General features: G+C 39.5%; 1 protein-coding gene and 1 long non-coding RNA gene across 2 annotated transcripts in view; one reads left to right on the top strand and one right to left on the bottom strand.

Moving 5' to 3' along the window:
* The window catches only part of ARMC2 (armadillo repeat containing 2), a 236,578-nt gene that overhangs the window by 56,000 nt on the left and 168,075 nt on the right, over positions 1 to 12,503 (top strand). Inside the window, exon 2 of the mRNA XM_067702381.1 lies at positions 10,256 to 10,416. The gene's annotated coding sequence lies outside the window, so the exon portion shown is untranslated. The remainder of the gene's footprint in view (positions 1 to 10,255; positions 10,417 to 12,503) is intronic.
* On the bottom strand, positions 3,371 to 11,378 carry LOC137204671 (uncharacterized). Its single transcript, XR_010933785.1, has 3 exons — positions 11,193 to 11,378; positions 8,125 to 8,276; positions 3,371 to 3,618 (listed from the first exon to the last, which is right to left on the bottom strand). It is a non-coding gene; the product is annotated as an uncharacterized lncRNA (long non-coding RNA).

The following is a 12,503-nucleotide window of genomic DNA, read 5'->3' as shown; positions in this document are numbered from 1 at the left end:
AGAGACTCCACACAGAAAGGAGGCTTCGTGGAACAGTTAGTCACCGCACCCTCTGCTCTCAGACAAAAACACTCTCAATTCATTCACAACAAATCAGCCTTTTCCTGATTTAAACAGTGTCTTTCCCCCACAATCGCATGATCCTGGGAGCTGAGTTCTGTATATATAATAGACACATCTGGACCCACCACCACGTTAAACAGCTGTGCACATCGTTTGGCCGCTCGGTGCCACAGCAGACGTCACTCCCGCACAACACCTACAATTTTATGGCTTCTTAATAAAAATGAATCAGCCTAATGGATCAGAGACAAGCATCGTCTTGCTGTGCCAACCTAGTAGAAAAGCAATAGGATAAGAACAATCGGGCAAATATCAAACACATTACAGAGGATGCCTGTGAGGGGCGGGAGGGATGGGAAATGAGAGTGGAATGGGGCACAAAGGAGAAAATAAAGTAAAATAAAACTAGAGAGGGGCCTCGCATGTGGTAATGGTAATGGAAGAGTATCATTGAATCAACTCTGCTCCCAAAGTGGAAAAAGAAAATTTACAGAATTTGAGCTTGTATGAGGGGGGATCTATTGTGTTATAGTGGTTCCAACAGTATCACACAGTTGTCCTTTGATATTTGATGTGTTTGTGAATAGCAAATTCTATCATTTCCATTCCATTCTACAATCAGATCTGCCCTACAATATTTACACAATAGTGGATCTTGACCGATGAAGCAACCCGGCTTCTGTCGCAGAGAAGGGAGTGGTGTAGGTGTGTATGTGTGTGTGTGTTTCTTTGTGTATATGAGTTTGTGCACATGTGTGCCATTGTTTATATAAATGTGTTTGTGTATGTAAGCATGTGTTTGTGTATATATGAAAGTGTGTGTGTATTTAATAGAGGAACCCAGGAAGGAATATTGTTCTGTAACTCCAAGCCAAAGGGGGTTTAAAGCCCCTATGCCCAGCGTTGCAGCACCTAGAGGAAAGCTAAGCACACCCAGGGAAGCAGCACTCTCGAATAGGCACAAGTATAGGCCCTGGGCATAGATCAGAGAGGCAGAGCTAGGCTGTAGAACTTTCTACAGAAATCAGCAGGTGAAACTTGGGGTGTCAGGTCTGTACTTCTGGTGAGTGCCAGAGGAAACACAGGAATGAATCCATCCGAAGTAGGAGAGAGATTTCCCAGCGCACACCAGGCTGGGTGAGGGAGAACCACCCAGGACCTGTAGAAGAAGACAAGAAGCAGGGCCAGAGCCAATCTCTTAGCCCCACTGGTTGAGGGTTATTATTATCAGTTCCTTAGGGAAGAGGAACTAGCCATTGATATCAGAACCTCCAAGATGTCCTTTAGGGTGCTTTGTACTTAGGCACATAATAGTGCTAAATTCTCATAAGCAGCTTAGTCATTCTTGTTACCTTTTATGATGTGTATATTCAAGGACCTCTCTAGATGTTGTAGTATTAGAACACCTGGGGTAGAAGGCACCTCCCTCTCCACCTTAGAGATGTGAATCATAACCAGGAAGATTTTGGTATCTTTAGTGTAGTATTGGTAAATAATATGTATGATTGTACCATTTATTTAAAATTTTATATAAATGATATCACATATAAATATTTACTTTGCATCATTTTAGCTTATCACATGTATTTTAGATTTATCGATGTAGATGATACAGATCTAGTTCACTCATGTTAACTGCTATGCAAGGTGACATTGTATAAATAATTCCCATTTTATTTGCCCATTTTACTCCTGAAGGTCAGGTAGCTTGCTTCCACTTTTTAGCTGTTACATGGAATGCTGAAAAGAACGTTCTTTTGTCTGTATTTCCTTGGGCCAATGTATCTCGTGTATCAAGGTGGAATTGTTGGTCATAGGTTATGCATGTAGTAACCTTACCAGGTATTGCCCAATTGCTTTGTGCAGTAGTTAGATCATTTTATACTTCCACTGGCAGTGGATGAAAGCTTTCATTTCTCCGTTCTCACAACTGGTATTGTTGGTATTGTCAGAGTTAAAATTCTTTTCTCCACTCTAATAGGTGTGAAACAGTATCTATTTGTTTTGCACCTTCTTGACCACTAGTGAAGTCAAGAGTATTTTCATGTGTCTATTGACTGTTAAATGTCCTTTTCTACTAATTGCTTCTTCATACCCTTTGCCTTTTTTGCTGTTTGGTGATTTTTTCTTGCTTATTTTTAGGAACCTATTATATAATTTGGATAGTTATCTTTGTAATGTTGGCTGTAGTTATCTTTGAAATGTAGGTTGCTGATACTTTTTCTAAGTCTGTGTTTGTCTTTTTACTTTGTTATTGATGTCATTTGTCATGGACAAGTTTTAAAAATTATGTCGTTCAATTTATCACTTTTCCATGATGATTTTCACTTTGTGCCCTTCTAGGATGTTGTATATAGTTTCCATAGTCTGTCTAAATGTATACAGCTTTCCCTTAACATCTCTGAAATTTACTTTTGTGCATGCTGTGAGGTATGAATCTAATTTTTCCCTTTGAAAATATTATTAGCAAATAGTCCCAGTGCCATTTATTAGTCATCCTTTCCCCACTGATTTGTAATGTCACCTCTGTCATATTCCAAATTCCTATGTATATGTTAGTATTTCTTGTTTTTTCAGAAAACCTGTCCCATGGATCTATTTATCCAAATGCTGATATCAGAGTATTTTAATTACTATAACTTTGTGATAAATCTTGGTATCTGCTAGTGTGAATCCTTTCTCGTTTCAAAATAGTTTTGGCTGTTCTTGGCTCTTTACTCTTCTGAGTAGGTTTTATGATCTGCTTATAAGGTCAATAAAAAAAAATTCCCCCAGGATTTTTAATAGCATTTATTAAGTTTGTGGTGTAAATTTAGGAAAACTACTACTGTTAAGCTCTTGTCTTCCCATACATGAATATGTTACATCTCTCCATTTATTCGTTATTTTTATGTATTTCAATAAACTTTTAGAGTTTTCTCCATGAAAGTTTTTCACATCTTCTGTTAACTTACTCCTAGGTATCATATAGTTTTTTAGAGTGTTGTAAATGGTATATCTTTTTATTTTATCCTCATTCTTGAATGATAGTTGGTGTATAGAATTCTAAATTAACAAGTATTTTCTGTCAACAGTCTGAATGTATTTCTGTTAGTGACCTAGGAATAGAAGGAAAATCCCTTAACTTGAAAAAGAGTATCTAGCATAATCCTAAACAAATATTTTTCTTTATGGTGAAATGCTAAAAGCATCCCAGTTAAAGTCAGGAACAAGAAAAGGAAAAATATTCAGGTGCAATTGCATCCTAATTACGAGGAACAAACAATTAGACGTGCATTTTTTAAATTATTTATTTATTTATTTATTTTTGGCTGCATTAGCTCTTCATTGCTGCAGATGCGCTTTCTTTAGTTGCATCGAGCAGGGGCTACTCTTGGTTGTGGTGCACGGGCTTCTCATTGCGGTGGCTTCTCTTGTTGCGGAGCACAGGCTTTAGGCTCGCAGGCTGCAGTAGTTGTGGCGCACGGGCTTATTAGTTGTTCTGCCGCATGTGGGATCTTCCCGGACCAGGGCTTGAACCCGTGTCCTCTGTATTGGCAGATGGATTCTTATCCACTGCTCCACCAGGGAAGCCCAGAAATGCATTAAAAAAAAATACATATAGCTGGATTTATTTAAATTAAATCTGAGCTTCAGTCTTTTAACTGGCCCATTTACGTTATTGTGATTACATATTGTGATGAATTTATTCTTTAAGCTTATTTCATGCTTTCCATTCACCATGTTGGTTTTTTTTCTCTTTTTCTGACTTCTACAGAACTGATCGATTCTTTTTCTTTCAAGTGATTATATTTCTACTTTTTCCTGCTTACTGTTAAATTTAGCAAGCATACTGTTCAACAATCTGGTAGGTTAATCCATACACCTCACCTTCCTTTCAAACTAAATATTGACCTTAGGACGCTTCATCTCTAATCATTCTTCTTCTCTTCTCACATGTTATTGTTTCTAGTATTTTAGTTCCATCTTTTTTCATAACTTCTGTTAGTGCTTTTGTTACGATTATTATGGACATTCAATGCTTATTTAGATTTACTGTATATTTATCAATATTTTTACTCTCCATTTGCTTCTTTTTAAAACATCTGTGTTGAGATATAAATCACACACTATACAATTCACCCATTTAAAGTTTACAACTCAGTGGTTTTTAGTGAATTCACAGACTTGCACAACCACCAGCAGAATCAATTTTAGAACATTTTCATGACCTCCAAAAGAAACCTCATACCCATTAGCAGTCACTCCCCATTTTCCTCCAGTCTTCCCAGCCCTAGGCAACCACTAACCTGCTTTCTATATGCATAGATTTGCCCATTCTGGGCATTCATAGAAATGGAATTATATAATAAATGGTCTTTTGCGACTGGCTTCTTTCATTTAACATAATGTTTTCAAGTGGTATCTCGTGATTTTGCTTTGCATTTCCTTACTGACTAATGATGTTAAGCAACTTTTCATGTATTTATTGACCATTTGTATATTTCTTTTAGAGATTCAGATCCTTTGCCCATTTTTAAACTGGGCTATTTATCTTTTTATTATTGAGTTGTAAGAGCTCTTTATATATTATGGATACAAATCTTATCTGATACAAGATTTACAAATATTTTTTCCCATCCTGTGGGTTGTCTTTTCACTTTCTTGATGGTGTTCTTTGAAGCACAAAAGTTTTTAATTTTGATGACCCAGTTTATATATTTTTCTTTTGTTGCTTGTGCATTTGGTATCATATCTAAGAACGTTTTGCCTAACCCAAGGTCATGAAGATTTATCTCTATGTTTCGTCTAAGAATTTTATAGTTTAGCTTTTACATTTAGGTCTATGATAATTTTGAGTTAATAATTTTTGTGTGTAGGGTGAGGAAGAGGTCCAACTTCATTCTTTTACATGTGGCTATCCAGTTATCCAAGTACCATTTGTTGAAAACAATTATTCTTTCCCCTTTGAATGTTTTGCACCCTTGTTGAAAATCAGTTGACTGTAAGTATAGGGTTAATATTTGGACTCAGTTCTATTCTTAATCCAGTATCACGCTGTCTTCATTACTGTAACTTTGTAATAAGTTTGAAATCTGGAAGTGTGAGTTCTTCAACTTTATTCTTCTCGTTCAAGATTGCTATTCTGGATCGCTTGGACTTACATTTGAATTTTAGTACTATCTTCTCAATCTCTAAACAAAAAGCTAGCTGGAGTTTTTTTTTTTTTTTGGTACGTGGGCCTCTCACTGTTGTGGCCTCTCCCGTTGCGGAGCACAGGCTCCGGACGTGCAGGCTCAGCGGCCATGGCTCACGGGCCCAGCCGCTCTGCGGCATGTGGGATCTTCCCGGACCAGGACACGAACCCGTGTCCCCTGTATCGGCAGGTGGACTCTCAACCACTGCGCCACCAGGGAAGCCCGCTAGGCACTGCATTAAATCTGTAGATGAATATGCAAGTATTGTCATCTTAATAATATTAAACCTTCTAATCCATGAGCATGGGATGTCTTTCCACTTATTTAGGGATTCTTTAATTTCCTTTAAAAATATCTTATAGTTTTCAGAATACAAGTTTTGCACTTTTGTACTTTTTTTGTACTTCTGTTAAATTTATTCCTAAGTAGTTTACTATTTTTGATGCCAGTATAAATGGAATTGTTTCCTAATGTTATTTTTAGGTTGTTCATTGTGAATTTTTTGCTTCTTGAATCCTTTCTCACTGGTTCATTTTTCCTATTCCCTGAAGTACATCTTTATGTAGTTCTTTCTTAAAGAATCTGTGAATGGAAGATTCTCTTAGCCCCTGTGTGAAAATGTCTTTATTTTCTTAAATGATAATTTAAGTGGGTATAGGATTGTAGGTCAGCAATTCTCAAGATTTCTTCCTACTTTATTTTGGCCTCAGTTTTTGCTGCTGAGATGTCAACTCTCAGTCTTATTGATGTTCCTTGACAAACAATGTCCCCCCCCCTTTTATTTTTACTGGTTGTTTTAAGTTTTCCTAAGTTTTTTTTTTTTGAAGTTTTCCTTAGTTTCACCATATGTATCTAAGTGAGGTTTATTTTATTTATTCTATTCAGTGTTTGTTGTGCTCCTTCAGTGTGAGCATTTGTGTTTTTTAATTAATTCTACAATATTCCCAGCTATTACCTATTTTAATATTGCATTCTCTCTAATCTCTTTCGAGACCTCTGTAAATGTTATATTTTCGCATTTTATTCTCCATTGTTTTTAGTTTTGCCATAAAGAATCTCATTCTGAATTGTATTTTGAATACTTCTCAGATCCATATTCTAGTTTTTTGTTATGATTTTTTATTTACTACAAAGTAAAGGAGATAACTCTCCTCAAAAAGAATATTAAATCTTAAAATGGAGGACTTGAGTTTCATCCAGTGGGAAATTTTTCCATTAAGAAGACACTATACCTTCTCCAAATATACCCTTTAAATATAGAGAATTGTTCTAAGGTGGCTATAATTTTTTAAATATAAATATTTGTTAAATGATTGGATTTATGCTAAGGGGATATCTCTGAAAATGTTGGAGGGGAAAATCACATATTTCATGATTTTACCTGTTGAACCTGATAGATCAGTAGGATGCCAACGAGCATATGCTTGGGGTCAACCAGACTTGAGTTCCAATGCCAGCTTTGCCATTGACTAGATGTGGGACTTGGACAACTTATTTTAACCTTGCTGAACCTTGCTGAATCTTAATTTCATCATCCATAAAATAAACCCTTCAGCCCTGACATGAGGAATGAATGATTAGGTACATGTGAAGTGCCTTGTGCGAAGTCCAGCCAATGGCAGGTGCTTCCTAAAAGATTATTGTTATTTCTTGCATAAAAATCTTAATTAGAGCTAGTGCCATCATGTGAGCTATCCCCATTTAGTATTTGAGATCTTCTCGTTAGTCATGACCAATCATAACCCCTTTGCTATAATTTTGATCTCCCTAAAATACGCGGATTAATAATCCAGGTAAGGGCTGGAATAATTGCTAGTGGAAATGTCTGTGATAAGTGATATTTCACGCACTTTTCTCCTGCGGCAGTCCCCTTGGGCAGCTATTGAAGGCCAAAAATAAAACATTCTGGGGTTCTTTCTTGCAGCAGATGGTGTAATGCAAAGTCTATCTTGGAGGCACACCCTATAAGCAAGATTTCTAGGACTCTTAAAAGAAAAACACTTAGAAAATTGATTCAGTCAAATGGAACTGCTATAAACATACTTTCTCTGTAATTTTTCAAACTAATATATTTAATTCTGTCTGGCAGTGTCCTCTAAATTGAATTCGCATTAGATAGATGAGTCCATTGCATGAATATAATATATTGATGCAGGAATTACTCTGCCTTTGGTGGGGGTGCTCAGTATCTCCAAAAGGTGAGGCTGCCTTGCACTCACGGGGTGATGGCAAATATTGCCTTCACAAGGCTGTTCTCATGAATTCTTCCTCTAGCAATAATTATAGCAGGAAATGGGATCTTTCCTGTATGCACGTTTTAGTGACTAGCATCCCTATATGTGTAGTATATTCAGATCTTTTCATGGACCTTGATTGTACAGCCATCGGAATGTAGAATAAATCTCATCTTTATTAAACAACATCAATTATCCTATTAACTGCAACCCACTGTTGTACGTGCCTGATAGTATGCTGAGCCCACACATATATTAATACATATTTGTATGTATATGATATATATTATATTTAGTCTTCACCATAACTCTGTGAGGAAGGTACTATTAGTCTTCACCATAACTCTGTGAGGAAGGTACTATTAGCCCCATTTTATAGATGAGTAAAATGAAGCCCAGGGAGTTAGGTGCTCAAGCCTGTACAGCTAGGCAGTGGTGGAGCTGCAGCCACCGGGAAAGTCATCTTACCTTCACCGTATGAACATGGTGAGACTTGAAGGTGCAGGGCTGCCCTCTCTTTGTTCGGGGGCCATGCTTCTACTCACCAGTCTCCCATCTAACACCTCTAGATATATTGTCAAAAAGACTGAAATTCAGAAATTTTAGCTCTGCTTAATTTAAATTGTATAATTACCTTACCTTTTACTTACCTTAACTCCACTGACACTTAGGCCAATAGTTCTGCCCCCTCTGCCCTTCCTTCTTTCCTTTTTCTTTCTTCATGTTTGCTGAGGGCTTGGGCATAAAAAGAGAAGGAGGAGAAGAAGGAGAAAAGAGCCTCTCCACTTGGGAAGCTTGCATTCTAGGTGAGGAAACAGGTGCACAAATGTGAAGCAGAGAAGGACGTGACAGTGTTTGGGGACATACTGATAATGCCACAGGTAGCACAGGCAGGACCATAACGGTATCTCCAGCCTCTTCCTCACACGAAGTTGGCCTCTGGCCTGCCTCTCTCTGGTGGGGTTAATGCGCCATGTTCCCGTGCTGTGGCCCTCCCAGCCCCTTGCCTTGGCTCTGTCTTCCTCCTTTGCTGCCCGTACCTCATAGGGCCTTTCTGGTAGAGCAGGAGCCAAAGTACCCAGACCAAGCTGACAACGTAAATTTCAAACCACTTGCAGTAAAATGGAATTCCACCTCCTAAGCTGATGGAAGGTACAATTAGAACATTACACTGGCATTAGCACACAGACTAATTTTTATATTTCTTTAGAGGGTTCTGGAAACACTGGGCCACAAGCAGGCATTTCAGAAGGACCTCCTTAAATTTTGATATCATGATTATAAAATAGATTTCTAGTCTCATCCTCTGTACTAGGTGATGTTAATCCGTTTGAGCTGTCACAATAAAATACCATAGACTGGTGTCTTAAACAATGGAACTTTGTCTCATGGTTCTGGAGGCTGGAAAGTCTTAGATCAGCGTGCCTGCATAGTTGGGTTCTAGCGAGAGTCTTCTTGCTGGCTTGCAGATGGCCATCTTCTCACTGTATCTTCGCATGGCAGAGGGAGGAAGCTCTGATGTCTCTTCCTCTTCTTATAAGGCCACTAATCCCACCATGAGGGCTCTACCCTCATGCCCTCATCTAAACCTAATCGCCTCCCAAAGACCCCACCTCCTATTACCATCACATTGGGGGGTTAGGGCTTCAACACATGAATCTTGGGGGACTCAATCATTCAGATTCTAACATAGGTAGAGGTGCTTTTAGCAGCACCTCTACCTATGTTATAATCAAAGTGAGAGCAGCCCCCAGGCTCTCTTTTCTCCTGGTCACCTTCCTTCTCCTCTCCCCCGCTTACCCTTCCTCCATGGGCTGAGTCTTCACACCTTTCCCGGGTAATTCACTAGCATGTGGGACATTTACCTTTCAGATCAGAATAACTAATCTTCCTAAAGTAGCTGCCTTCTACCACTAGTTCATAGACCAAAGGAGGTATCTTATGTAAATACTTTATTCCATAGAACTTCTGAAGAATCTAGCTCAAACAGATATTTTTCCTTAAAATTAATTTTTGCAATACATGCACAAAATCGAAGAGTACAAAAGAGCATAACATTCATTCTTCAAAACTCATCAAATGGTATATTCCAATAGAGCTGACTTATAAAACTGGAAAAAAACTGGTTATGATATTAAAAACAAGTTCCTCTCCCATTCCTGTCCCCAGCCACCCTATCCCTCCCTGGAGGCCGCTGCTGTCAGGGAGTAGGGTATAGGCTTCCAGAGATATTCCCTGCATGCCATCATAATAACGTATCGTGGAGATGATTCCATGTCCCTGGGCAGCGTAGTCTCCCCCGTAGTTTCCCCCCGTACGGATGGGCAGCGTAGTTTCCCCCATATGGATATAGCATAGTATCTGTACCAGTTCTTCTTAAAGAACTTTTAGGTTGTTTGCAATCTTTTGTTATTTTAAAGAATACTTCTATATAAGCATATGTATAGAATAAACTCTTATAGTAGAATTATTGGGTCAAATGGCATGTACACTTTAAAGCTGTGAAATAATCTAAATATACAAAAAGTATAAAGAATAATGTAACTAACACTATACCCAGCGTTATTACATCTCAACAAGGAAAATCACATTTCCTTTAGGAAGCACTGAAGTGTACAGTCACTAACTCATGGGTTATGTATTAATGATTTGGAATAAGGAGGTTATCTGATTTTGCTTTACGATCTGGAAGCCTGAATTCAAATGTTGCTAGGATTGTAAATGTATTCCATCTAGTGGCCTCATCAGTGTCCCAAGTGGACTGTGTTTCTAACCCATCAGGTGTGTGTTCCTGAATACGATTCTTTGGTGTACTTGACCGTAAACAGTGAGACGACCGAGGCCTAGCCTGACAAGGAGTGGGGGCTGGTGAGAGACCTGAATTAGCTAAGAGGTGACTGCTTGTACCACGCAGAGTCCACTCCAAGTATCCAGCCATACGAGTAAGTGACTTTACAGGGATTAATTCTATCCCTTATAAAATGGAATGAGCTTTCAATTTCATCCTTATCTTTTGAATTGATTGTGGCTTAATCTCTTCGTAAAGGCATATGTATGTGTATGTGTAGGCATAATTTCTATTATACTGTATTGTAGACCTCATACCTTCTGCAGGGATTTTAATAATGCTTTTCTGAATAGGAAGCCAGGGTTCTCTCCATGCCCCATCCCCTGCTCTCACTGTGTTCACTTTCTTTGCACGTTGCACATACGGGGTTAAGATTTTTCAGTTTTCCTTTGAATAATGATTGCAATATTAAACACAGCCTCATAACGTTCAGCCCGTTATTTGTGTAGATGGCTCTCCAGTGCTTTTAAATTTACTTAATTAAAATTCTAGAATGATATGATTCCAGTGGGTTACATTCATCTTACTCTTACCTTCTTCAATCAGTTTTCTCTTATAACCTTTTTCTTTGCAAGAATTATTGAAGATGACTGCAGCCTAGCAGACTGCTTAACTCATAATTCATTACTTAAAAAAAAACCCTCATAATTAAAAGCATTCATTGTTAAGCACAGTGGAGTTAAACTCAGCTTGATATTGATGCAATGTCTCTCTACCGCAAGGATGTAGCTAACCTATCCTCAAAATGAAAAGGGAGAGGCTTCAGTTTTCTGAGATTTCCTATCCATCTTTTCTTTCATTTTCCTTTTTTCTTTGAACTGAAATTATCCCATCAGTTAGCCACCGAGTTTGATTTTATAATCTACTTACAGTTCAACAGGAGGGAACAAAGGATGTGCACCATCTTTTCCCTTTATGCCCAGAACATAGTAAGATTAGCAGATCACAGTTCATTGCCTGGGCATGCAAGTATAGCCATGCACAGGACAGACCTCTGGTACCTCTACGTTTCTCCCTCCCTTAGTGACAGAAAACCCACTGGATTCCAGCAGCAGCTGAGCTCTGGCAGCCATTGGCCCCAAAGCTCTACCTCCTGCCTTTCAGTAGGTAGAGGCCAGCTGGGGAGGTGACCAATCGGGTGGTTTGTATCCAGGAGAACATGGCACAGTTAGCTATTTAAATCCAGCCAGGATGATGTCAGCAAGCAGAGCTGAAAGGGTTAGGAGAAAGGCTAACGGAGAGGAGAAATCTTGTCAGGCTGTATTATTACAGAAAGCTGGGCTGAGGCTAAGCAGAGACTAACACACCCACCACCTGTGCCCTGAGCCCAGCTCCCAGTGCCTCCGAACTGCCTCCTCCCAGCCTCGAGAAAGGAGGAATGGCTGCAGAAGATAACCTGATGGTAAATTATGTGGGGAGAGTTTAATTCTTACATGATTTTTTTTTAACTGGAAGAGCAGGTCTCTACTTAGATGAAAATGCACAAACCATCTCTGGTTTGCAAATTGCTGGGGTTTTACAGGAAAGCTGGGCTGACTCTCACCCACTGATAAGAGAAAAGCATTTGTTCCCGCCTCTGGAAGTCTGTGGTCCCAATAACCCCGGGTGAAACTTGCAGAAATGGTTCTCAGCTTAGATGCCGTTTTGCAGCACGAGCAAAATGTTCAGGCTCAGGAAATGATGCTAAAGACATTTTGAAAAATGTAAGATGGGCCTGACACAGCGCTGGCACAGGATATATGATGGAAGCAGCGTGGTGAGTGGTGATAACAGCCCCTGGGGCTTGGCAGGGAGCTGGTTTCACACCCCAGCCCGACCAACGCCCCCCTCCAGCAGGAGCCTCATCGGACTCCGGGGTGAGAGCGGAAATCTGGCCATGCCCCTGGAGGGCCCAGGCAGGGGACAGGCCCTCAGGAAGGAGGGTGAGGTTCCTGAGAGCACCTTCTTATCAGCAAAGACTTGACGATCCCCCTGTACACACATCACACTTCAAAAAATTGTGTCGGTTTTGGTTTTTCTGGGCCCTGCTCACTCCTACTTTTCCAAAGCACCTGCCGTAGACAAAGCTGGCTTGGGGACAAGAGGGGATGCGGCATTTTTCCTTAGGGTCCCTCAGGGAGAGGCCACACAATGCCTCTTACACAGGTGCTCAGTAAGAATTAGATGGAGAGGACACTCTGA

Source organism: Pseudorca crassidens, chromosome 13 (assembly GCF_039906515.1).
Source record: "Pseudorca crassidens isolate mPseCra1 chromosome 13, mPseCra1.hap1, whole genome shotgun sequence".
Lineage (NCBI taxonomy): Eukaryota > Metazoa > Chordata > Mammalia > Artiodactyla > Delphinidae > Pseudorca > Pseudorca crassidens.
This window is presented reverse-complemented; position numbering and strand designations above follow the sequence as displayed.